This window comes from Schistocerca gregaria, chromosome 8, assembly GCF_023897955.1.
Source record: "Schistocerca gregaria isolate iqSchGreg1 chromosome 8, iqSchGreg1.2, whole genome shotgun sequence".
Classification (NCBI taxonomy): domain Eukaryota; kingdom Metazoa; phylum Arthropoda; class Insecta; order Orthoptera; family Acrididae; genus Schistocerca; species Schistocerca gregaria.
The window spans coordinates 268,059,982-268,084,182 of NC_064927.1; the positions used below are offsets into that span (position 1 = coordinate 268,059,982).

At 43.5% G+C, this 24,201-nt stretch overlaps 1 protein-coding gene across 1 annotated transcript in view; it reads right to left on the reverse strand.

Moving 5' to 3' along the window:
• LOC126285413 (protein I'm not dead yet-like) overlaps positions 1-24,201 on the reverse strand; it is a 230,934-nt gene that overhangs the window by 123,031 nt on the left and 83,702 nt on the right. The window lies entirely within an intron of this gene.

Below are 24,201 nucleotides of genomic sequence, written 5' to 3' on the forward strand. Positions count from 1 at the left end.
AGTGTTGTCAGTGCTAAGAGACAAGCAACACTGCACGAAATAACCGCAGAAATCAATGCGGAAAATCACGGCGAACGTATTCATTAGGACAGTGTGACGACACTGGGCTTTAGTGGGCTATGGCAGCAGACGACCGAGGCGAGTGTCTTTGCTAACAGCACGACATCGCCTACAGTGCTTCTCCTGGGCTCGTGACCACATCGGGTGCAACCTAGACGACTGGAAAACCGTGGCCTGGTCAGATGACTCCCGGTTTCAATTCGTAAGAGCTGACGGTAGGGTACGAGTGTGGTGCAGACCTCACAATGCCGCGGCCCAAAGTTGTCAACAAAGCACTGTGCCAACTGATGTGGGCTGTATTTACACGGAATAATGGAATAGACTGGGTCCTCTGGTCCAACTGAAGCGATTATTGACTGGAAATAGTTATGTTCAGCTAGCTGGAGATAAGTTTCAGCCATTTATGGACTTCATGTTCTCAAACAAGGATGTCATGTCACCGGGCCACAATTGTTAGCAATTGGTTTGAAGAACATTCTAGCCAGTTCGAGTTGATGATTTGGCCACCAAAATTGCCCTTCGTGAACCCTGTCGAATATTTATGAGACACAATGAGGAGGTCAGTTTGTGCACAAAATCCTGCGCTGACACTTCCGTAATTTTGAATGGCTATAGTGGCAGCATGGCTCAGTATTTCTGCAGAAGACTTCCAACGACTTGCTGGGTTCATGCCATGTCGAGTCGCTCCACTACGGCGGGCGACAGGAGGTCCGACACGATGTTAGGAGATATCCTATGACTTTTGTCACCTCACTGCTTAAATGGTGTTCCGCGATGCCAAAAGTGTTTCGGAATAGAAATGACTACGGGAATATGGAAAGTTGTGTTGATCCGTCAGTAAACGTTTATATCTGCATATTTCATGATCTTCTCTTATCAAGTCTTGTATTTTCTGGAGTCGTTGTTACTGGGCAAGCTAGTGACCGTCCTTGGATTCATGTAATGAGCTTGCTATTTCTGGTGTCGTGTCAGCATACACGGAACTGGGATTGCGTTAACTTGAACAATGAGGCGGGTTACTGGACGCAGATTGTGGACGTCACTTGGGAGTGCTTGCACCTTGTGGGGTAGTAGTGATTTAAAATGTCTCGATGCCTGAAATAACTATCATGTGGCCTAGGGGAAGGTAATGGAGACTTAGTACTAAGACTTGTTTTGGCCCTGTTACTTGTTCCAAGCACTCTGACACGGTGATAATGCCCTTCCCCAATTCTCTCTGAACTGGGCAGGAGCAGAGCAGACAGTATTGCCACACCACTAGGTCTGACTGACCCATGAGGTCAAATGGGACTAACTTTTAGGAGGAGGTCGATGGGACTTCATCCTCCTCCCAGATTCTGGAAGATGTTTATGTAATCATACTTGGTCCCTGAAACGCTTAGAATCCGAGGAGTCATGATCTTGGTTTGGAACTTGGAAATTATCTGGACACTTTTTTTTCAGTCGGTGACTTGAATTCGCCCATGTATAGACCTGGACGACTGATACCTGCAGCCCCTCACACATACATCATGCAGGCTATGATACACTCTGTGAAGATGCTGCAGTTGTATAATTTAAACTCGGGTCCTGCTGTGGTGGCACCAGTGCTGTATGGTTCCCATTAGAGGCTGGTCTGTTGGTGGAAAAATCTGCCGGCCAGTGGCTAAAGGTTCTCCTTTGCAGGTGTCTGACCAGTTCGACCTAGAGGGTAATTTTTCTGAGTCAAATCCTATCAGTAGCGTGTGGAGCTTGTAAGTGGATGTTATATGGCTACTTTTGGGTACCACCTTCCAGTGGGATAACTGCATGTGTACTCTTGGCTTCCAGGAGCTAATTACGTGACACTTTGTGCTGCTAAGGACTCCAGCCGGTCATTCACCGGACGTGTCTGAGACCAAATGGAAGACAACTTCGCCTGGGGTATAGTTCAAGGAATTCGGAGCAAAAATTGCAACAGATACACCAAGATATAACTTCCAAGATATAACTTGAGAGCACATCAGACGTCCCTAGATTCACCTCAGTCGTATCGATGGCATTCATTTGAATGAAAGTGGCGTAACTCCTGTTGAAATACCTCAGTGAGAAAAGGGTCAGCGAAAAGTAAACGAGCATTGCAGTCTGGGGCTGTTACATGTTTTGGGTTATTAAGCCCGGCTACGGGCCTAGATTGGAAGACTGACAGTTACTTCTTGCGTGACACATTAAAAACAATACTTCATTTATCTGTTTGTGACCTGAGTTACGGAAAGTTTCTGCGACCGAACTTCTGGGATGCCAATCCATCGTCGCTGATTGTGTTACGTCTGTCAGCCATGGAGCCAGTTAACGTTCGGCCTTGTTCAGGGTCACCATCTGCCGCGCTCCTCCAATAAATCTCTATGCCAGCCACAATATCTTGCGGAAGTATCCGCCGCAGGTTGGGATTGGCGAAGTCACGTGACACACCAGAAGTCACGTGCCAAACATGTGCTTGATGGCTGGTCTAAACATGGACTTCACCATCCGGTACGCCGCAGTCTTGATAAATGAACTCAGTGAACGCAGTTTCAGACATATATTGAAATCTAAATAGCAGTGACCACTTGGAGAGAGCTTCTTCATCAATTACGTACTAAAATATTTTGTGCAGCTGCATGTTTTGATTCTCGGAAGTGTTGCTGAGGAGCCTCCCACAAATTCAGTTGGTGAGAGAGGTGCATAACTCGTTGGGGTGTCTTCTTTTTTTTATCGTATCGTATCACAGAGAAATGGTGACTATATGAGTTTATGCAGTGATCTATACTTTCGGGAGAAGTGAGTTACAAATTTTATTTTATTTTTATTTGGTTATGTATTTCGTGTTCTGGTGGTTCCTGTTGTAAATATATCTAGAATATGGAACAGGTCATTTTTATAAATTTCTTATGATATTATGTTATGGTACTAATCAATTTCATATTAAGGTATCCACAGTTTAGCTTCTAGTATGGAAAAATAAATTTTTCAGTTAAAAAATATTTCAGAAAATGTATTATAGAAAAATAAATACTATTACACTAATAAATAGACAAGATCACAAATAAAGATCTAGGAATGTATGTAAGAGTTTCAGGTACATGGGTACTATTCATTGTGGTTTTGGAGTATTCTGTGGTGTAAAATGACCCTTGCAATAAAAACTGGCTTAAGCGTTTTTTTAAAACAAGAGCCCATCATCTTTTAAGCACTTAATCTGTAAAGGGAGGGCATCAGAAATCTTACAGCCACTGAAGTGGACCCCCTTATGAACCATACTCAGGACTACATGTTCGCAGTGGATACACTCTTTTCCTCTAGCATCATAACTATGATACCCACTATTTGACTTCTTGAAAAGGGGCTTTTTACTCCCTTGAAACGCTCAATATATATATATATATATATATATATATATATATATATATATATATATATATATATAGAGCGTTTCAGCCTCTATATATATATATATATATATATATATATATATATATATATATATATTTGAAGATTTCAGGTTCCACGAAAAGGTTTCCACATGTGGGTGCCACTCTTGATTTTTATGGCTGTTTTCTCTGTACATAGAAATTTTCTAGTAAGTGGTTGATTTACCCAAAGTATGATTCCATATGCCATTAAGGCATGTAAATAACAATAATAAGCTAATTTAATGGTTTCCGTATTTCTATAAGAGCAGACGACGCGTAAAGCATAAGTTGCAAATTTCAGTCTTCTGCACAGATCCAGGATGTGGCTGGACTAGCTTAGTTCGCTATTAGTATGTAAGCCCAGGTGTTTTGAATTATCCGCTCCTGCTGTCTGCATAGATAGTATCATTAGGTGTTATGTGAATCTGAATATAGTTTGTTTTACTGTAATTAACAGAAAGACCATTTATGTTAAACCAGTTCAGAATATGCAGAACCTTACTAGCTGGCACCTCAATTTTGTCTACTGAGCTATCAATAAGTAGCGTAGTATCATAAGAAAAGATGGCGGATTTATAATATTCTGTACAAAGAGATAGATCATTAACAAAAATAATAAAAAGTAAGGGCCCCAGAAAGGAGCCCTGAGGCACTCCACATGTGATGGTACACCATTCCGATGATGCTGCGACACCACCTAGACTATTCGGTGTAGCTTTCTGTTTTCTATTTGATATATATGAGTCAAGCGATTTCCCTGCTGCACCACTTATATCTAGTCACGTAGCTTTGTGTACAAGTATTTGGTAACTAACACTGTAAACGCTTTTGATGGATCACAAAATACTCCAAACATCTTCATCTTTTTGCTGATGGACTCCAAAACATTTGCGGAAAATGCAAATATTGTACCTTCTGTAGCTCCTTCTGAAATCCAAACTGATTTCCGTTTGATGATATTATGCTGACTGAGGTACTTAACAATCCTGACATGCATTAGTTTCTCCAAAACCTTAGAAAAATTTGTCAGTAGTGAGACTGGCTGGTAATTTGCAGTATCTGCCTTACCTACCTGCTCATGCAGAAGTTTCTTCAAAATCACTGCAACCGAATGCCGACATATGCCCTCCAACATCTGCAGCTACGATATTCAGTGGTTTCTTCGAAATCACTGTAGATGAATGCCACGGTGGTGTCTTTTACAAGACCACAGCCGATTAAATTTCCCAGCCTGATCCAATAAGAGCCAGTACACTGTTTCTATGTAATTATCTCCATGTCGACAGGACGTCAGCTCCTAAATTTCCTTCTACAGACGGTAGTGTCCTTTGCAGTCACCATCTTTTTTATCGCTACGGTTCAGCGGCACGGCGAGCTGTAACGTTACTTTTCTCTGACGCTCTCCGTCACTATACTGTCTTGAACCATTGGTTTCCCTCTTTGCGTTGTAGCTGACATTACGTCTCGAAGCTCGTGCGGTAGGACCTGACTGAAACATTTTCCTAGAGATATCGTTCCTGCAGAAATCTGTATCTGTATTCTTGAACTCCTTAGTTATAAACAGCAGTTTGCAATTACATGTTCCTGTTCTTTTCTTTTGTAAATCCTATGTGCAAGAAATCAAGTCGTGATTACACTCCCAACGTTAGTTTCTTTGATTACATTTCTTTGCGTTCTAGGAAAGTAATCTACTTTAATAAGTAACGTATTTTCGTGTTTCTTCAGCTCATTATACTAATGTTATCATTTTAATTTTCAGCGATATCGTCCTCCTTTGCTGTGGTGGCAGTTTGATTGTAACGTGGAGAAGTTAGGTCTGGTTCCATGTCATTATATGTTTACCATTAGCCTCAGAAGGACAAACCAGGAGCTACGGGAAGAAGGAATAGTGGCTCTGCTTTCGAAAGCCGAAATTAAAGAGGACGCAGATTGTTGACCATTTGTCACGTAGTGTTGCTTACAAAAGACACCTCGGATATAGGATGAAGGAATGGTCGGTCGGTCGGCGCGCCTCTAATGCAGGATGAAGGGGCTGAGCCGTTTATTTTATTTTAAGGCGAACCAACATCCATGTACATGAAATGAAACAGCTCCTTACTGAAGCCACGTGTTCTCATATAGTTTACTGTGCATCAGTAAGTGGTGAGGGTCGGAGAAATAAGTTTCGAGTTTAATGTGCCATCGACTACGCGGTCATTAGAGACGTATTGCGATCTCGAATTGGACAGGATGGAGCAACAAATGGGCCACGTCCTTGTTAGAGAAGTTTCCCAGCATTGGCCTTACGTGAGATATGGAAGCCACACAACACCTAAATCTGGCTGCTGTTGCCCCTGTATGGGTCTGACTACTATCCATCTTAAAGGGAGTCAACTCCCAACCACGGCGCCCCCACAGTACAGTTAGGGGTGTCCGAAGTGTAGCTTGTTAAAGAGAGTTTAGAAGGCCACAGAAATTACATATTGCCGACAACATAACCCGGCGGCCATGTTTTCGGCGACATTGCCAACCACTGCTAGCAATACAGTTCCGGTTCAGATGTGTACAGCCGCACTGCCGCTAAATAGATGAAAGCGAGTCTAGTGGAAGTGACTCTACTGCTCTTGCATTCAATAAGAAAACGAGTTAGGAGGATAAATAGAAATCGGGTTTGGAAGATGCAGTGTTCCTTTTTTTCTTTCTTAAAATAAACGAACTGCTTCAAAACTATCTCGTAAACGGATGCTGACCTTTTTCAGAATGTTTAAACACAATCTAGAAAATATCTTAAAAGCAACTGGTCCAAGAGTTGTTATGACCACAGTGTATGAAAGACTGTATCAGGCTACAACTGTCTTGTAGATCACCCTTCGGTTCTGGCTACCATTGATCCATACAGAAATTTGCTGTATCTCCTCGAAGTGCACTTCCCGTCGATTTCTCTCTTCGTATCAGGTATTTGCAACGGTTTGGTAGAATTATTCAATGAGTTCATTAACACAGTTTGAAATAACAATGAAATTTTTATATTATTATTTTATTGTGGATCACCAATAAATGAGAAGTCTATCAGTTTTATAAATGTGATGCAACTACGACCAGAGTTTTGGGAAGTGAAACGTAATGTTTACAACGACCTTAATAAAAAAGACAACTAACAAGTTGCTACCCACGAACACCGAAACACGTATGATGAAGTATAAAAAATCTTTAAAACGTGTAAAATACAATAATTACTCACTACTGCCAATCCACTACCATGATGAAGCTTAAAAAGTGCTTAGAAGGTTCACTACGTAGAAAACAAATATGGTTCCCTATCGCTCATACGGACGAATTGTCAGATCACCATACGTGGCAGTGTCATTGAACTGCCGATAAGGAAATCCCAAAATCCAAGAGGAGCTGCTTTATGGCACTGAATCCGTCAGCAACCTATAGTTTCCCTTCTTGCGCATTTGAATTAGTGTAGCAATGCCAATGGCAATATTGTATAGTTATATTGTTCCATATGAAGAATAATTATAACATTTATGCATGGTTTACCATGCTGGAGAACATATTCTCAATCACACATTAGACTGCGGTCTAATATGCGCTGCACCGTGCATCAACAGCTGCAGTATGTATGGTTTCCTCATAGGGGGCCGGCCATGGTGGCCGAGCGGTTCTAGGCGCTTCAGTCCGGAACCCCGCGACTGAAACGGTCGCAGGTTCGAATCCTGCTCCGGGAATGGATGTGTGTGATGTTTTGAGGTTAGTTAGGTTTAAGTAGTTCTAAGTTATAGGGGACTGATGCCCTCAGATGTTAAGTCCCATAGAGCTCAGAGCCTCATAGAAGGTGATGCTGTTCCTCATACGCCATGTCCTAGTGCACCTCCTGCCATAATAATTGGTAATGTTGTGTCCGATTCACTTCTCTTGCTGACTCACTTTGTAGGGATGTGATACAGCGTTGTACAGAATGGTTCCGTATTCGAATCGAGAGGTTGCCGACACGGTGTGTATTTACGGAAAGGCCAATGGCAAAGGGCGGCTGCCAGCAATATTGTAGGCGCTACAGTCTGGAGCCGCGCGACCGTTACGGTCGCAGGTTCGAATCCTGCCTTGGGCATTGATGTGTGTGATGTCCTTAGGTTAGTTAGGTTTAAGTAGTTCTAAGTTATAGCCGACTGATAACCTTAGAAGTTAAGTCCCATAGTGCTCAGAGCCATTTGAACCATTTTGAACCTATTCCCGCCGACAACAACCCAGCATTCAGTGTTTGCAACAGCGTTTCGCCGTTTGGCTAAGACGGGGTCGTTTCAGGAAGCAGGAAATCAGGGAGGACGTACCCGAAATGTTCAGACACTAGACTTGGAGCAAAATGTGATTAACACTGCGGAAGGCGACCGCCGTGTCAGTACCAGGCAGTTAGTCCGCCAGTACAGGGTGAGCCAAACGACCGTATGGAACATTGTCAATGACAATTATTAGTACCCTTATGGCTTACAGCGTGTGCAGGGTTTACTAGTGACAGACTTTCGACTTCGGCAGCCGTTTCGTCATTGTTTTCTTCACCAGGCAACCACGATTCAGGGATCTGTGTCATCCATCCTATTCGTAGTGACACCACCTTCACACGGAGCTTTCATAACAGTCATCTGTGGGATAGTATGCGAAACCCCCATGGTGTGGTGACAGAGAATCCTCCGTATCGGTGCAGCCGGAATGGGTGGGCCGGGTAATTGGCGACCGCATTTTGAGGCAGTCTTCCTTCCAAGTCGCCAAAGAGGCCGGAACTATCGGCGTTTCTTGCAGCTGCGCTACCTTGCTCGGTGCACTTGTTTCAATCCTACGGTTCAAATCCGTGGAGCGTCCTCCATAGCATCTTGGTTAAATTCCAGATTTGTATTCCACTAATCAAATGCAACCATTTGATATGTACATTAGTCACATTTTGTTCGGTTGTTATTTTAGCATTATGTAGTGATTTCAATTTTTGTATGTTTCTGACCCTTCTATTCCCATGTTCAATCAATGAATTATAAACATGGCTACCGTACGGACAGACCCAGCAATCTATGAGTGTCCCAGAAATTTATTTCGATCCGCTAAATCTTGTTTAAAATTGGCCTTCAGCGTCATCTGAAGTAGTAAAAAAGACAATTTGATTTATTTTTGACGCATAGAATGGTAGACGCCATAAAAAATACGTCGCATGTCACCGTAGCCACCTCAGCTGGCGGTGGAAGTATTTTACTGAGATGCGGCGGTTATTGGCGGAAAGAAAGGAGCTACAGCCGGTGGTTTGGTTTCACTGCTACGGAGGACACAGTGTATATTGTTTTCTGTGTAATAGTGTATGGGCAACACTAATGACAGTTACACCGGAACGGGACAGATAAATGCTTACATTTTGTGCCAGAGAGTTTGTGGTGGTAAGTTCGTATGCGACCAAACTGCCGAGGTCATCGGTCCCTCGGCTTACACACTACTTAATATAACTTAAACTAACTTACGCTGAGGACAACTCACATACCCATGACCAAGGGAGGACTAGAATGGTTGGAAAGGGGGGAGAGAGACCGCGGGAATCGTGGAAGGCGCCTTAAACCGCGGGCAACCCCGCGTGGCTGCCGGAGACTAATAATGATAAACAGACATTGCATAAAGATTTTGTTTGTTATTCAACCATTGAAGACCAGATGGCTACAGTTAAAGTGCAGCTCCTCACGGAGATGCCGTGTTGGCTGTAATTATCTTATGAGGGCGAAACTTGATAGATATGCTAATGCGTTAATGTGGAACCTATTTACACCGAAAAAAATAGTTCCAATTTTGGCCATCAGGTGCAAACCTGGCGCTGTACACTGTTGGTAGGACGCTATGACATCCGCGCCGTCAGATGACAAGTTATTACGTGAGAGAACATAATCGTGATCCAGAAGAGAGACTTAGTGATACTGTTTCATGTGAACAGCAGCAATTAGAGTGCTGCATTGAGAGAGTATTGTCGAATGAAACGTGTGAGGAAGTGCCCAACGCCATTAAATGATTAAAGGCAGATGCTCATAAAATTGGTGTGGCGCATATAAGAGCACGGTGTCCTATCACGGTAGAAGTTACTGACGAGGTTCTGTTGCTGTAACTACTTTGCGGCAAGTGCAATTGCTCATGCAGTGTCACGAGGATTATACATCCCATGGTCAACAGTACAGAAAGTTTGCGGTCTATAATAAACTGGTAGTCGTTCAAGATCCAGAAGGTGCAGAAACTGAAACCTCGTGATCCGCAGCAGCGTTCTGAATTTGCTCTTCGGTTTCTGGCAAGGGTCGAAGTTGATGACACGTGGCCGGGCAATATTCTACGGAGTGATGAAACAGACTTTGCGCAACATTGTGCAATGAATATACAGAACTGCCGAATCTGGGGTATTGTTAAACCGCGTATTTGTTCACGAAGAGCCATTTCAGTCTCCATTTATGTCTGCGTGGTGTGGATTCACAAGCACCTTTATTCTCGGCCCGCTCTTCTTTGAAGGGAATACACCCAGAGGGTCTTTCAGGCGTACTGTGACGTCTGCATATTGTCGAGAACTCCTTGTACGGTATGTGATTCCTATTTTGGAAGAGCGCAACTCTGTGCAAACTATTGTTTTTATGCAAGATGAGGTAACACCACAAGTCGCTCGCCCAGTCAAAGATCTTCTTAATGCAACCTTCCACGAACGTGTTACCTTCAGAGGTTTACCAGATGCATGACCCTCAATAGTGATCTCAATTCATGTGACTTTTGGCTCTGGTGATATCCAAAACAACGCGTTTACCAGGGACACTCTGGGTCTCTACCTGATCTCGAGGCTAATATAAAAGAACACTTCTCAGATTCCAATGGAACTGCTACGAACAATTGCTGATCAAGTGGTTTTACGGATGCACCATCTCGTCAACGTCTCCGGTGATCACATTGAACAACCTGAGTAAACTATGCTTAATAACAAAATTAGCAGTATGCCTTTCTTACTTCTTTGACCTCTTGTACTGTCCTGTTAATTATCCATTGCGAATGGAAACATTCCTATACGTCTTTCTAGCACTGGCTCAAATGGTTCAAATAGCTCTGAGCACTACGGGACTTAACATCTGAGGTCATCAGTTTCCCAGAACTTAGAACGACTTAAACCTAACTAACCTAAGGACATCACACACATCCAAGCCCGAGGCAGGATTCGAACCTCCGGCCGTAGCAGTCGCGAGGCTCGTGACTTAAGCGCCTAGAACCGCTCGGCCACCGAAGCCGGCTTTCTTGCATTCACAGCACTAGGTTTGCACCTGGTGGCCAAAAGAGGAACTACTTGTTCCAGTGTAAATGGCTCCCGCATTAACGCTTTAGAATATCTGCCAAGTTTCGCAGCTCTACGATAATTACTGCCCACATTGGACCTCTTTGTGTACCTGCACTTCAGTTATAACCACTCGTTATGAAAGCCGTTGACCCTTCAGCATTCACAAAAGAAAAACAGTCAGTTAAGGTAGCCAAGGGAGTAGTGAACTGGAGAAACTACACACGAAGCCTCGAATTATTTGCCAAACAATGACCATGGGTAATCTCAAAGTTTACTCCGTCAATATGTACTCCCACCCAATTTTTTGTTTTGGGGTACTAGATGGCTCTTTCCGATTTTTGTCACAACACCAGCTGCAAAATCCCATTTACAAAAGTATGGCCCTGGCGATTTGATACGTGCGACCGGTGAGTGGGGGACCTCTTCTAGTGGGCTGATGCAACGGCACAAGGACCCTGGCCGCAGCTATCTCTGCTGTCCAAAGGACGGGGCCGTCGCTCACACGGCGTGTGCCCGACTCCGAGGGATCGCCTTTGGCCGGCGTCCAACCTAAACAGACACAGTGACCGCGCCTGCCATTGAGTAACCGCTATCACACACCGGGCCATCAGCTTCACCAGCAAATCGCTCGCGAACGCCAAGGCTGCTGGTGCGTTCGTCGCGCAACGTTATTAGACTTCTTATCTGTGGCATGGTGTCCGAAGGGCGCTAAAACCCAAACTGGGACACAAAAACTAAAGAGTGGAAACAGCACAATGTGTTCAAAATTCCGCCGGCCGCGGTGACCGAGCGGTTGTAGGCGATCAGTCTGGAACGGTGGAAGGTTTGAATCCTGCCTCGGGCATGGATGTGTGTGATGTCCTTAGGTTAGTTAGGTTTAAATAGTTCTAAGTTCTAGGAGACTGATGACCTCAGATGTTAAGTCCCTTAGTGCTCAGAGCCATTTGAACCATTTGTTCAACATTCCAAATAAACTTCTTGTCATTTTTTGTGCTTGTTGTGCCTTCATACACTGCAAGACACAACACAGTTCGTAGTGGGTGTGCCTTGTACGACTGCTAGTAATCCCCTTTACTGTTCCGCTTGCAAACTGACCGAGGGAAAAGGACTATCTATGTGTTTCTCTTACATTGTCTTTCGGGTTATTAAGCGAGATATGTGTCAGTCTGAAAAAGCCGGTTCTGTAAACTTGCTCAATAGCGTTTCGCGAAAAAACGTCTACAGAGATTCTCATTTGAGTTCACGTGATATTTCCGTAATACTTGGGAGCTTATGTCTGCTGCTACCGGTAGCAAAAATAGCAAATAATATTCTGATTTTCTTAATTGTATCCCTTAATCCTGGCTGGTGGAGATCCCAAATACTCGAGCAGTTCGCAAGAGTGGGTCGTAAAAGCGTTCTGTACGCTGTCCCCTTTATACACTCTAGAACAAAGAAACCGACACTCCAATAAAGAATTATCCGAATGGAACGGAAATCGGTAGATGTGATGTACATGTACAGAAAAACAAAAGATTACAATTTCAGGAAAATTGTATGATTTATTCAAAAGAAAGAGCTTCACAGACCGATCAAGTCAATAACGCGTTGGTCCACCTCTGGCCCTTATGCAAGCACAATGGATTGGTAGAGTTGTTGTAAGTACTTCTGAGTGATATGGTACAAAATTCAGTCCAATTAATGCGTTAGATCGTCAAAATCCGGAGCTGGTTGAGGACCCTGCCCTTAATGTTCCAAAAATTCTCACTTTGGAAGACATCCAGAGACCATGCTGGCCAAGGTAGGGATTGGCAAACACGAAGCAGTAGAAAGCATTGTCTTGGTGAAATGTAAGCTCAGGATGGCTTGCCATGAAGGGCAACAAAATGGAGCGTAGAATATCGTCGACGTACCACTGTACTGTAATGGTGCCGCAGCTGGCAATCAAAGGGATTCTGCTATGGAAAGAAATGGCACTGCAGACCATCACTCCTGGTTGTAGGGCTGTAAGGCGAGCTATAGCCAGGTTAGTATCCCACAGTTCTCCAGGACGTCTCCAGACTTGTCTTCGGTTGAGAATCTCATTGACTGGAGTAGAGCTGCATTCAGTGATAAGTCCTGCTTCGAACTAAGCCCGGATGTCCACGGAAGACGTCTCTGGCAGCAATGGAATACCAAGTTGAGTGAATCTGAGTGCGCACTGCTTGCGTTCGGCCCACAGTATTTGATTCCTTTGGAGCCACCAAAAAAAGATCTGGTTAATATTAGAATCATCGGTAGATTAGAGACTGTACTCAGCTTGAGTTATGCTTTCTTGCATCTCGCCGATAGCTTCATTTGACGACTGTGGTTAAGATGCCAGGAAGGAAGAATCATTCAATGTATTTACGAGCAAAGTGGTAAGGGGGCTGTATATTCCTAGATCCCCCTTTCAACACTGTTTTCGAATCTTTGAAAGTAGCCTTTCACAGTGTAGTTGGAAATTTGTGACACGTTCTATGAGACCAAACTAATGAGGTCATCGGTCTCTAGGCTTACACACTACTTAATCTAACTTTGACTAACTTACGCAACGGACATCACACACACCCACACCCATACCCAGGACTCGAACCTTCGACACGGGGGGCACGCGGGGGGAGGGGGGGGGGGGGGGAGAGAGGAGCCGCGTGAACCGTGGCAAGGCGGCTAAGACCGTACGGCTACCCCGCGCGGTAGGATAGTTGGCACCTACCTGCAATGGCCGGCCCAGAACTTATTTTTCAGCATTTCTGTGACCCTCTCCAGACAGACAAACAAACGTGTGACAGTGCGAACTGCCTTTCTTTGCTTGCGTTCAGTATCCCCTGCATTTTGACATGTGTCTCACACACTTGAGCGATATTCCAAGATGGCTGACGCGAGAGTTTTGTAAGCAATCTCCTCTGTGGACTAATTACACTTTCCCAGCATAATATAAATGAACCGAAATGTACCACGTGCTCTACCTCCGACTGCGCCTGTGGGATCATCCCAAGAGTTGATAGACTGCATGAGTTACTGATATTGTAGTCAAAGGATTCTAAGTTTTTCTGAAAGAGCAAAGTGTTACAGTTCTGAGCTTTCCAAGTAAGCTGCCAATCTCCACATCACACTGAAACCTTATGAAGATTTGACTGAGTATTTTTTTTAGGCAGTACTTCAGGGTAAGGACGGCTGTGGTGGCCGAGCGGTTCTAGGCGCTGCAGTCTGGAACCGCGCGACTACTACGATCGCAGGTTCGAATCCTGCCTCGGGCATGGATGTGTCTGATGTTCTTAGGTTAGTTAGGTTTAAGTAGTTCTAAGTTCTAGGGGACTGATGACCTCAGAAGTTAGGTTCCATAGTGCTCAGAGCCATTTGAACCATTTTTTGAACTTCAATGTAGACAAGTGCATCACATGCGGGAAGTCTGAGGTTACTACGAACACTGTCTGCCAGATCTCACATAGTGTGGAAATGAGAGCTCTTATAAGAGCGAAGTAGGCAAGGGAAACTAGGGTTGGAATCTCACGACATTGAGATACACTATGGTGGCTGCTAAAATAACCGTTCTCGCTCATAAACGCAGTAGACACATGCATGCTGTTCGCTACAGTTTCCTCGATGTTGTTTCAGAGTCTGCATCTGCTATATTGTGTAACCTGTTGGCATGAAAACACCTGCAGCTGGCGTTCCAGCACTACTCTGAACGCAGGCAGCAACAGTTTGACACTTCCTGCAAGAGAATCTCCCCCGCCTACGTAGTCGTTTTATTGTCGTTGTGGCACACATAAAGCAGGCACGTACAAACACTCTTGCGGTTACAGATGCCGTAGATGGATTTTCCAGACGTGAACAGAACTGTTCCTGCAGTTGGTCGAACACAGATAGTCTGTAAAGAACACGGTTCAAAGTACACGGTTCTCCACGTACGAAAAATGTACATCGCGAGACTCGTAAAACCATGGACAAACGGGTTTATCAGTGTGATAACCTTTCTGTAATTGCCCCAGCTGTGTAGCATTGCGACAGTATGTAGTAATACGTAGCGGACGCAATCTTCTACGTCATTTATGAGCATAGTGATATAGTACGACTCGTGACAAGCTATCAAATACAAATTTCCTACGAAACAAGAAAAACATGGAACAAAAGAAGTTTTAAAAATTCCAATGTATAAGAGAACACGTGAGGAGGAGAAAGATGCTATACACAGTGAAAATTAATAAAACTGACAAGCGGTTGAGACGTATTCCTGATTGGAGATTGAGGAGAAAAGATCCTATGTGCTGGTGTTTGGAAACGCATCGTTGCCATGATATATGGCGCTGACGAATGACACTTCCTCTGACCATGCGCCGTGTGTTTCTTGCGTGTTTCAGGTTATGTGACTGACGCAGCGAACAGCAGAATGGTCCGGTATTCACGTTGCGAACAAGCCGAGATAGTGTTTGTGTACTGCCAAGCACATGGAAACGGTCGAGAGGCAGCACGGCTATACTAAAACAAGTACCTTCACAGACACCAACCACATCACATAGCATTTCATGCCCTTTTTCGGCGTCTGTGTCGTCACGGATCCTTTCAGACAGGCGAAAGTACAGGGAGGCGGCGACTGTCGGACAACACATTTCGAGGACCAGGTTCTACAGGATATTGAGACGATCCTAGTACAAGCTCCAGGCAAGTGGCCCGCCAACTTGGCGTTAGCCAAAGTTCAATTATGTATCTTCTGTATGACAAACTCTACCATCCTTATCATTTACAATCCCATGCAGGCAGCTTTGAACTTCTGTTGTGATATGGCTGCGATGTAACGCTGTACTGGTGCGAAAAGTGGCAGTTGGCCCTAAGTAACGAAAAGTGTGAGGTCATCCACATGAACGCTAAAAGGAACTCGTTAAACTTCGGTTACACTATAAATCAGTCAAATCTAAAAGCCGTAAATTCAACTAAATGCCTAGGTATTACAATTATGAAGAACTTAAATTGGAAGGAAGACATAGAAAATGTTGTGGGGAAGGCTAACCAAATACTGCGTTTTATTGGCAGGACATTTAGAAAATGTGACAGACCTACTAAGGAGACTGCCTACATTACGCTTGTCCGTCCTCTTTTAGAATACCGCTGCGCGGTGTGGGATCCTTACTAGATAGGACTGACGGAGTACATCGAAAAAGTTCAAAGAAAGGCAGCACGTTTTGTATTATCGCGAAATATGTCACAGAAATGATAAAGGATTTGGGCTGGACATCATTAAAAGAAAGGCGCTTTTCATTGCGACGAAATCTTCCCACGAAATTCCAATCACCAACTTTCTCCTCCGAATTTTGTTGACACCGACCTACATGGGGATGAACGATCACCACGATAAAATAAGGGAAATCAGAGCTCGTGCGGAAAGTTATAGGATTTCATTCTTTCCGCGCGCTATAGGAGATTTGAATAATAGAGAATTGTGAAGGTGGTTCGATGAACCCTCTGCCAGGCACTTACATGTGATTTGCAGAGTATCCATGTAGATGTAGATGTACTGTGTTCCAGGATGATTTGTTGTCGTTGCATGCACATTGTCGATCCCGGACACATTTTCATAAGATTTTTTTCCTCTCCATTCCGGCCACAATCGTCTCTGCAGTTTGTCACTTTTGAAATTTTCACCCTGTATAATTAATTTCCTAGTTATTGACGTGCACTAATTCTGTGCAACTCTTAGGTTGCTTCGGTATTGTACTATACTTGAACAAATTTCGTTTTTAAAGTACATTATGAGTGTGCTCCCACGATCATTACAGTGTACGTTGAGTACTGTAGCGGCTACCATGGACTGTAGCAATAAACAGGGCGTTCCAGGAGGAATGATCAATATTGAGGGATATGATCGGAACGATAATCCGAAGTAAAAAGCATGTGCACAACTTAAGAGCTATGAAAACTTCATTTCGACGCTGTGAAACAAATCTTTGCTACTGCAGGTATTTTGCTTTCCATATTTCGAGAGATGCTAGCATGGACCAAAACATTATAAAGATTCCCAGTAAACGTGGTCTCTCAAGTACATACCTTGCTGTGAAACTCATCTCTTCCACTTGGTCCATTCTACCTCCTCCCCAAACATGAAAAGCAAAGAGCTTGCAGTAGAAGGGACGTGTTCCACAGAATCGAAGATGAATAAGTGCTCCTAGTATTTTAGAGCCCATTTTAATAGGTTTTTTTTGCTTCGAATGATCTTCCCTGCCATATTACTGAATGTTGAGCATTGCTCCTGGGCACCCTGTATAGTGTGCACGAGGCGGTAACGAACTCACATTTCAGTATTGTTTCATTTGACCAGTCTTATGATTCAGAAGCATTGTACCGAAATCAGCCGTCTGAAACCCAAAAACTATCGGGCAAGAATTAACGTAGGTGAAAGAATAACACCGTAAGACGCACGAATGATCAAAGAGCGTTGCCTGGATGCGCCGTTCATGTTGACACGCGCAGATGGCATTTTACACGAGCACGGTGTTCTATAGTTGCAAGGAACATTTCTAAGGTAGCAAAATTACATGGTCTGAAATTGAAGTCTGATACTTCTGCGGTTTTCCGTCGTCCATGTTACACGGACTTACTGGCCTATCATGTACATCTCTTCAGCAAGATGCTGCAACGTCCCATAGCTTCCTTTTAGACTAGTTCATTTTTTTTTCTTTTTGATCCAGAACGCACACGATCTATATTGTGTTTAAAACATATGTGAATCTTGATGCTGCAGAGTGGTATATAATATATTGGACTGTTTCCTTGCTAGGCTCCTTGTGTTGTGCTCTGATGTTGAGTGGCAATGGACTAGCAAGACTCCTCAACAATATCGTACATAGTGAGATCGTGCGCCGTACGATATCACAAATTGTCGCTGTAGTCAGTGCAAAAGGATTACCACATCTTACTGAAGTGCTTCCTAAATTTCTTCTCTTTATAATATTTTTCTCAGAAATAGCCTGTAGAATCAGTTTAGCAAAATGGCCTTACAGTTTTACTATAATGCAATCCCTTTTCTCCCACATGTCATATAAAGTCTAAGATAACGGTAAGTTAGTACTATTTTTAATTGTTATAAACAGCCGAAATCTATAGACAAAATGAATAGTACAGTGCTATCACTTTTCTTTTAGACCAATAAACCCCCGATTCTTTACAGAATAGAACTTCCATGTATAAAACAGCTACGAACTACTGATTACTTTAAAAATAAGTTAGTGTTTTAAATGTTAGACGTTAAGCGTGTAAAAGAGTAAAGGCTTAGAAAGGGTTTGAAACTATGTTTAAGTTTTGTTGGTAGACACTAAGAACTCTGATTATCAAACAGTGGAGTACAGTCTGGGTAATTTGGTTCAAATGGCTCTGAGCACTATGGGACTCAACTGCTGTGGTCATTAGTCCCCTAGAACTTAGAACTACTTACACCTAACTAACCTAAGGACATCACACACATCCATGCCCGAGGCAGGATTCTAACCTGCAACCATAGCAGTCGCACGGTTCCGAACTGCGCCCCTAGAACCGCGAGACCACCGCGGCCGGGCTGGGTAATTTGGGCTCCGTTTCAAGTATAAGCTAGTTTTTTTTACGCATTTCAGTGTTTATGACGTCATATGTCCGGACTTGTAAGTCGCACAGTTCTGTAATTTTGCAGGTACATTCAGTGGTAGATGTGTATATTTTCTGCAAACGTGTTACGAATAGTTGTTATAAAAAAGTAACAAATTAAAACGCCATTCTTGATGTGTAAGTTTTACTGTGTGAACAGTGCAAAGGTAGTAAGAGACTAATGTTTTGTTTTTCATTATTTTGTAGGGGTGTCAGCGAGGAAAAGTTTCGAAAAGATTTGAAATTATGTGTAACTAATTACTTTCATCCGCAAATACGGGATGAGAATAGTATGGGTAATTTGCGCGCCTCGAATTTTGCTGCCTCAGGTCACATACTCAGTTTCTAACTGTAATACTTGACTTTTTGTGTCAAACCTTTAACATAAAATTGTAGCTCTTAGTGAGTAGATTACGACCACATTTTAATATATTTCATATTAAGTGTATTCTGTGATTAGAAAAATCCAAGCACGATCTAAAATTGAATCTAGCATTTTTTCGACCCTCCGATGTCACCTATCGTAATACTTTATGCCAACATGCAGAGAGGAATAAATTTCATGTGGAATGGCATAGGCGGCCGGAGTGGCCGTGCGGTTCTAGGCGCTACAGTCTGGAACCGCGAGGCCGCTACGGTCGCAGGTTCGAATCCTGCCTCGGGCATGGATGTGTGTGATGTCCTTAGGTTAGTTAGGTTTAAGTAGTTCTAATTTCTAGGGGACTGATGACCACAGGAGTTGAGTCCAATAGTGCTCAGAGCCATTTGAACCATTTGAATGGCATAGGTTTAAACAAATAGTTGATCGACCATTATCCAAGTCGGAGGATGATTAGGACATAGAACCTTCGATCATAATACACTTATTAAAGGATCTTACCACTCAGATTGCCGCGCGGGATTAGCCGAACTGTCGAGGGCGCTGCAGTAATGGACTGTGCGGCTGGTCCCGGCACAGGTTCGAGTCCTCCCTCGGGCATGGGTGCGTGTGTTTGTCCTTAGGCTAATTTAGGTTGAGTAGTGTGTAAGCTTAGGGACTGATGACCTTAGCAGTTAAGTCCCATAATATTTCACACACATCTGAACATTTTTTGAATTATTCAGATCAACCCTTGGATTGATGACATCGTTACTTTTCATTTTACTACGGTTGGATTAACGCCGTCTGTTATGTGTTATTGTACCCTACTTTCTCACATTAAAACTACATTATTGAGTTTTGGGGAACATATCCAAGGATTTTGTCAATGCGAGTCCTACAGCTGGCAAGATCTGACAGTTTTATGTCAATGGTGTCGGAGCCTCTCAGACTGCAGTACTTTGGAACTGCTTCTATCTTATTTGATGGGCATTCCAGTAGCTTATATGGTAAGCCAAATAGGCCATAAAACAAACACATTCAACAAAAATGGAGAACATAATTCCACAGAAGTGTCTAATAGTATATACTCCCTACGGTAGAAAAGTTCCAGCATAGGTTTATTGAAAAAAATTGAAAGCCCTACTTACCAACTAGATTGATGATCCAGGATTCCGCGATTCAGCACTTTGAGACGCTTCGTATGAGGGTCATACTGGTAGCACCAGCTTTCATCCTCAGCAGTAATTTTTGATAGAAATGTGGGATCACGTCTGGCTCTGTCCATTGTGTTGATGCAGCTCTCCATGCTACTCTATCCTGTGCAAGGTTCTTCATCTCCCAGTACCTACTGCAACCTACATCCTTCTGAATCTGTTTAGTGTATTCATCTCTTGGTTTCTCTCTACGCTTCCATCCAATACTACATTGGTGATTCCTTGATGCCTCAGAATATGTCCTACCAACCGATCCCTTCTTCTAGTCAAGTTGTGGCACAAATTTCTCTTCTCTCCAGTTCTATCCAATACCTCCTCATTAGTTATGTGACCTACCCATTTAATCTTCAGCATTGTTCTATAGCACCACATTTCGAAAGTTTCCATTCTCTTCTTGTCTAAACTATTTATCGTCCACGTTTCACGTCCATACATGGCTACACTCCATACAAATACTTTCAGAAACGACTTCCTGACACTTAAATCTATACTTGATGTTAACAAATTTCTCTTCTTCAGAAACGCTTTCCTTGCCATTGCCAGTCTACATTTTATATCCTCTCTACTTGGACCATCATCAGTTATTTTGCTCCCCAAATAGCAAAACTCATTTACTACTTTAAGCGTCGTCGTATTTCCTAATCTAACTCCCGCAGCATCACACCATTTAATTCAACTACATTCCATTATTTTCGTTTTGCTTTTGTTAATGTTCATCTTATATCCGTCTTTCATGACAGTCCATTCCGTTCACGTGCTCTTCCAGGTCATTTGCTCTGTCTGACAGAATTACAATTTCATCGGTGAACCTCAAAGTTTTTATTTCTTCTCCATGATTTTAATTCCAACGCCGAATTTTTCTTTTGTTTACTTTACTGCTTTCTCAATATACAGATTGAATAACATCGGGGATAGGCTACTACCCTTCCTCACTCCCTTCCCTCTATCCATTAGTTCAGCGAAATTTTTCGTCTTTCTTCTTTCTGTTCGTCTGTTAGTGTGTGAGGGACAAGTTTTGCATTAAGTTTCCGTTTCCTTAAAACTTCGCGTAAAATCTCATGACGTGCATCACGATTCAAATTAAGATTTTCTGTTATCGCACGCAGGTCTTCTTACAATAGCTGCCTTATAGCCTCCACGCTTGCACGCTATGTGCTGTAGACGGGTCACCAGCTCCGGGATCGTCTTGCACTGAATCTCTGCCTTCACGAAACATTTTATGACACTCGAAATACGGCTTCTTGAAAGTTCCCGCCTACATAGGCCTGCTTAATCAATGTCCACGTTCTACTAGGGGTTTCCCTGAACTTAAAGCAGAACTTAATGTTCACCCTTTGCTCACAGTTAGCACCCATTGTGTCACCGTAACTAATGCCCCAAGAACCCAAGCAGTGATCCTAAGCACGGCCCTGCCACCTAGTGAGTTCGTGCAGAAACATGCCCAAGTTTATTTGATGGACTCTTGAATATCAGGCAACATAAAAACAACATTTGTTCCTTTTTAGTATAGCAAACTCAGAGATAAAAATACTTGTCCTGGAGCTTTTCTGACGAAGGAAGTGGTTTCAATCTTTTACTGATAAAACGGGGACATACTAATGTGTGCGTACTGTTTCGCTAAATATTTTCCTATTTCTGCAGTAAAATGTTCGACAACGGGGTAGTGTTGTCAGGTACCGACTCAAGCGAGGAGAAGGCGTTCGCAGTGTCGTTGACGCCTTTCGAGAAAGTGCTTAAGCGGCGTCTTTTTGTGCTTGCGCCGTCTAAACTGAATTGCGCAAACGGCCACTCCACGGAATGATCCTCTCAAACGAATGACGCTGCAACCTTGACAGAAGGGCGGAACGTCTGACCCCTACCCAAATTACTAGCGGCCGTCACGTCCTTGGGAGACCAGAACCGCCAACAGGCAATGAAATTCGCGAGGACGGGAGCGCCAATAACGGTTGTGCCACTGACCGCTGTCACACTCGCTTTGCTATCATTGATTTGGCCCCAGTGGAATACCCAATCACTCTTGTACACAAAGATCTAAATCTGTATGGGCAAGAGTCAGTCGATTGCTCTACCTTCAGTTGTGCGAGTGTTGCTCTGTTTCCAACGGCGACAAGTGTGCGACCGGTATACATAATGAGCTACCATTGTCTTTTTTAATTTTTTATGGCAATGAACTAACATTTCAGTCCTTAGCTCGCATATAAAAGGTCATTCGGTGTAAGCATCCGTAAGAACCCGTACAGGTCAGTTCGCAGTTCATCGAAGCTGTCGCAGTCATTCACTCACCATCTCAGCCATTATCTCTCAGTTGGAAAGAAGTTGTGTACTAATTGTTGTAACATTTGCATGTCGACATGTCGTTGAATAGCGGACAGCTACTAGTGTTTGTCCCAAATGTCTCTGTCTTTATCGTTTGCGGCTACGAGTATTATCAGTCTAACGGATACCACTCAACTATGGTCGAAAACGCTCAAGTTGAGATTTCGCCGCATGGCGGCTAAATCTTGGCGACTTCAGGTTTTTCCAGAAGTAAAATATCAGATGAGATAAAACTATCTGGAAATGTGAAAATTATTTCGAAAAATACTTCCAGTAGCTTGCTACAGTTTTCAACATACGGCGCTAGAAGTTTATCTACGTCTACATATATACTCCGCTAGCCACCAAGCGGTGTGTGGAGGAGGGGACAATTCGCGCCAAACTCATATACCCCCTCCCCCCCCCTCCCCCCCCTCCCCCCCCTCTGTTCCACTCGCGGATCGCGCAAGGGAGAAACGACTCTCTGAACGCCTCACTACATTCTAATTTCCCTTATCTTTGAATGGTGATCATTGCGCGATTTGAACTTTGGTAGTAATAATATATGCTGTACATCCTCTGTGAAGATCGGATTTCAGAATTTAGTGAGCACCCCCTTCCGATTAGCGCACCGTCTGTCTGCAAGTGTGTCCCACTTCAAACTTTCTATGAGGTCTGTAATGCTCCCGCGATGGCTAAATGTACCAGTCACGAATCTTGCTGCTCTTCCTTGGACCTTCTCACTCTCTCGAATCAGACGCAACTGGTATGGGTCCCATACAGACGAACAACACTCCAAAACTGGACGAACTAACGTATTGTAAGCTATTTCCTTTCTTGAAGGTGTGCATAGCTTCAGGATTCTACCAATAAACCGCAATCTAGAATTCGCCTTACTCGTTACTTGTGTAATTTGATCCGTCCATTTCAGATCATTTCGATCCCACACACTTGGCGAATGTTACCACTTCTAAAGAATGGCCATTTATTTTGTACTCGTACATTAATGGGGATTTTCGCTTTGTTATACGCAGAAGGTTACACTTACTAATATTGAGAGATAACTTCCAGTCCTTACACCACGCATTTATTTTCTGCAAATCCTCATTGATTTGTTCACAACTTTCGTGTGATACTACTTTCCTGTTGACTACAGTCTCCTCGGCAAACAGTCTAATGCCGCTGTCAATACCATCAACCAGATCGTTTGTGTAAATCGTAAAAAGCTGAGGACCTATTACGCTGCCCTGTAGCTTCAAGAAGGATCCTCCCCCATCCACTTCCCTACTCCACCGCCTTCCCTATTCCAATTGAGGATGGTAAGGAGGAAAAAATATTGTTGGTCAGTTAAGTCTCTACATGTATGCATGTATATTTGTCTAAGGTTGGAAGTTCACAAACCATTCGAGTGCTGCCGTGGTTGAAGTATACAGTGCATCGTAACAGAAATGGCTCTGAGCACTATGGGACTTAACATATGAGGTCATCAGTCCCCTAGAACCTAGAACTACTTAAAGCTAACTAACCTAAGGACATCACACACATCCATGCCCGAGGCAGGATTCGAAACTGCGACCGTAGAAGTCGCGCAGTTCCAGACTGAAGCGCCTAGAACCGCTAGGCGACTCAGGCCGGCTGCATCGTAACAAGGCACTAGCCGGCCGCTGTGGCCGAGAGTTTCTAGGCACTTCTGTCCGGAACCGCGCTGAAGCTACGGTCGCAGGTTGGATGTGTGTACTGTCCATAGGTTAATTAAGTTTTAGTAGTTGTAAGTCTAGGGGATTGATGACCTCAGATGTTAAGTCCCATAGTGGTCAGACCCATTTTGAACAAGGCACTATCCAAAACTAGCACGGAGGAAACTGTGGTGCGACGTGGACCACACACAACGGCTGCGGAAATATGTCTGGGCGAACAGACTTGCAACTGTTGAGGAAACGACCG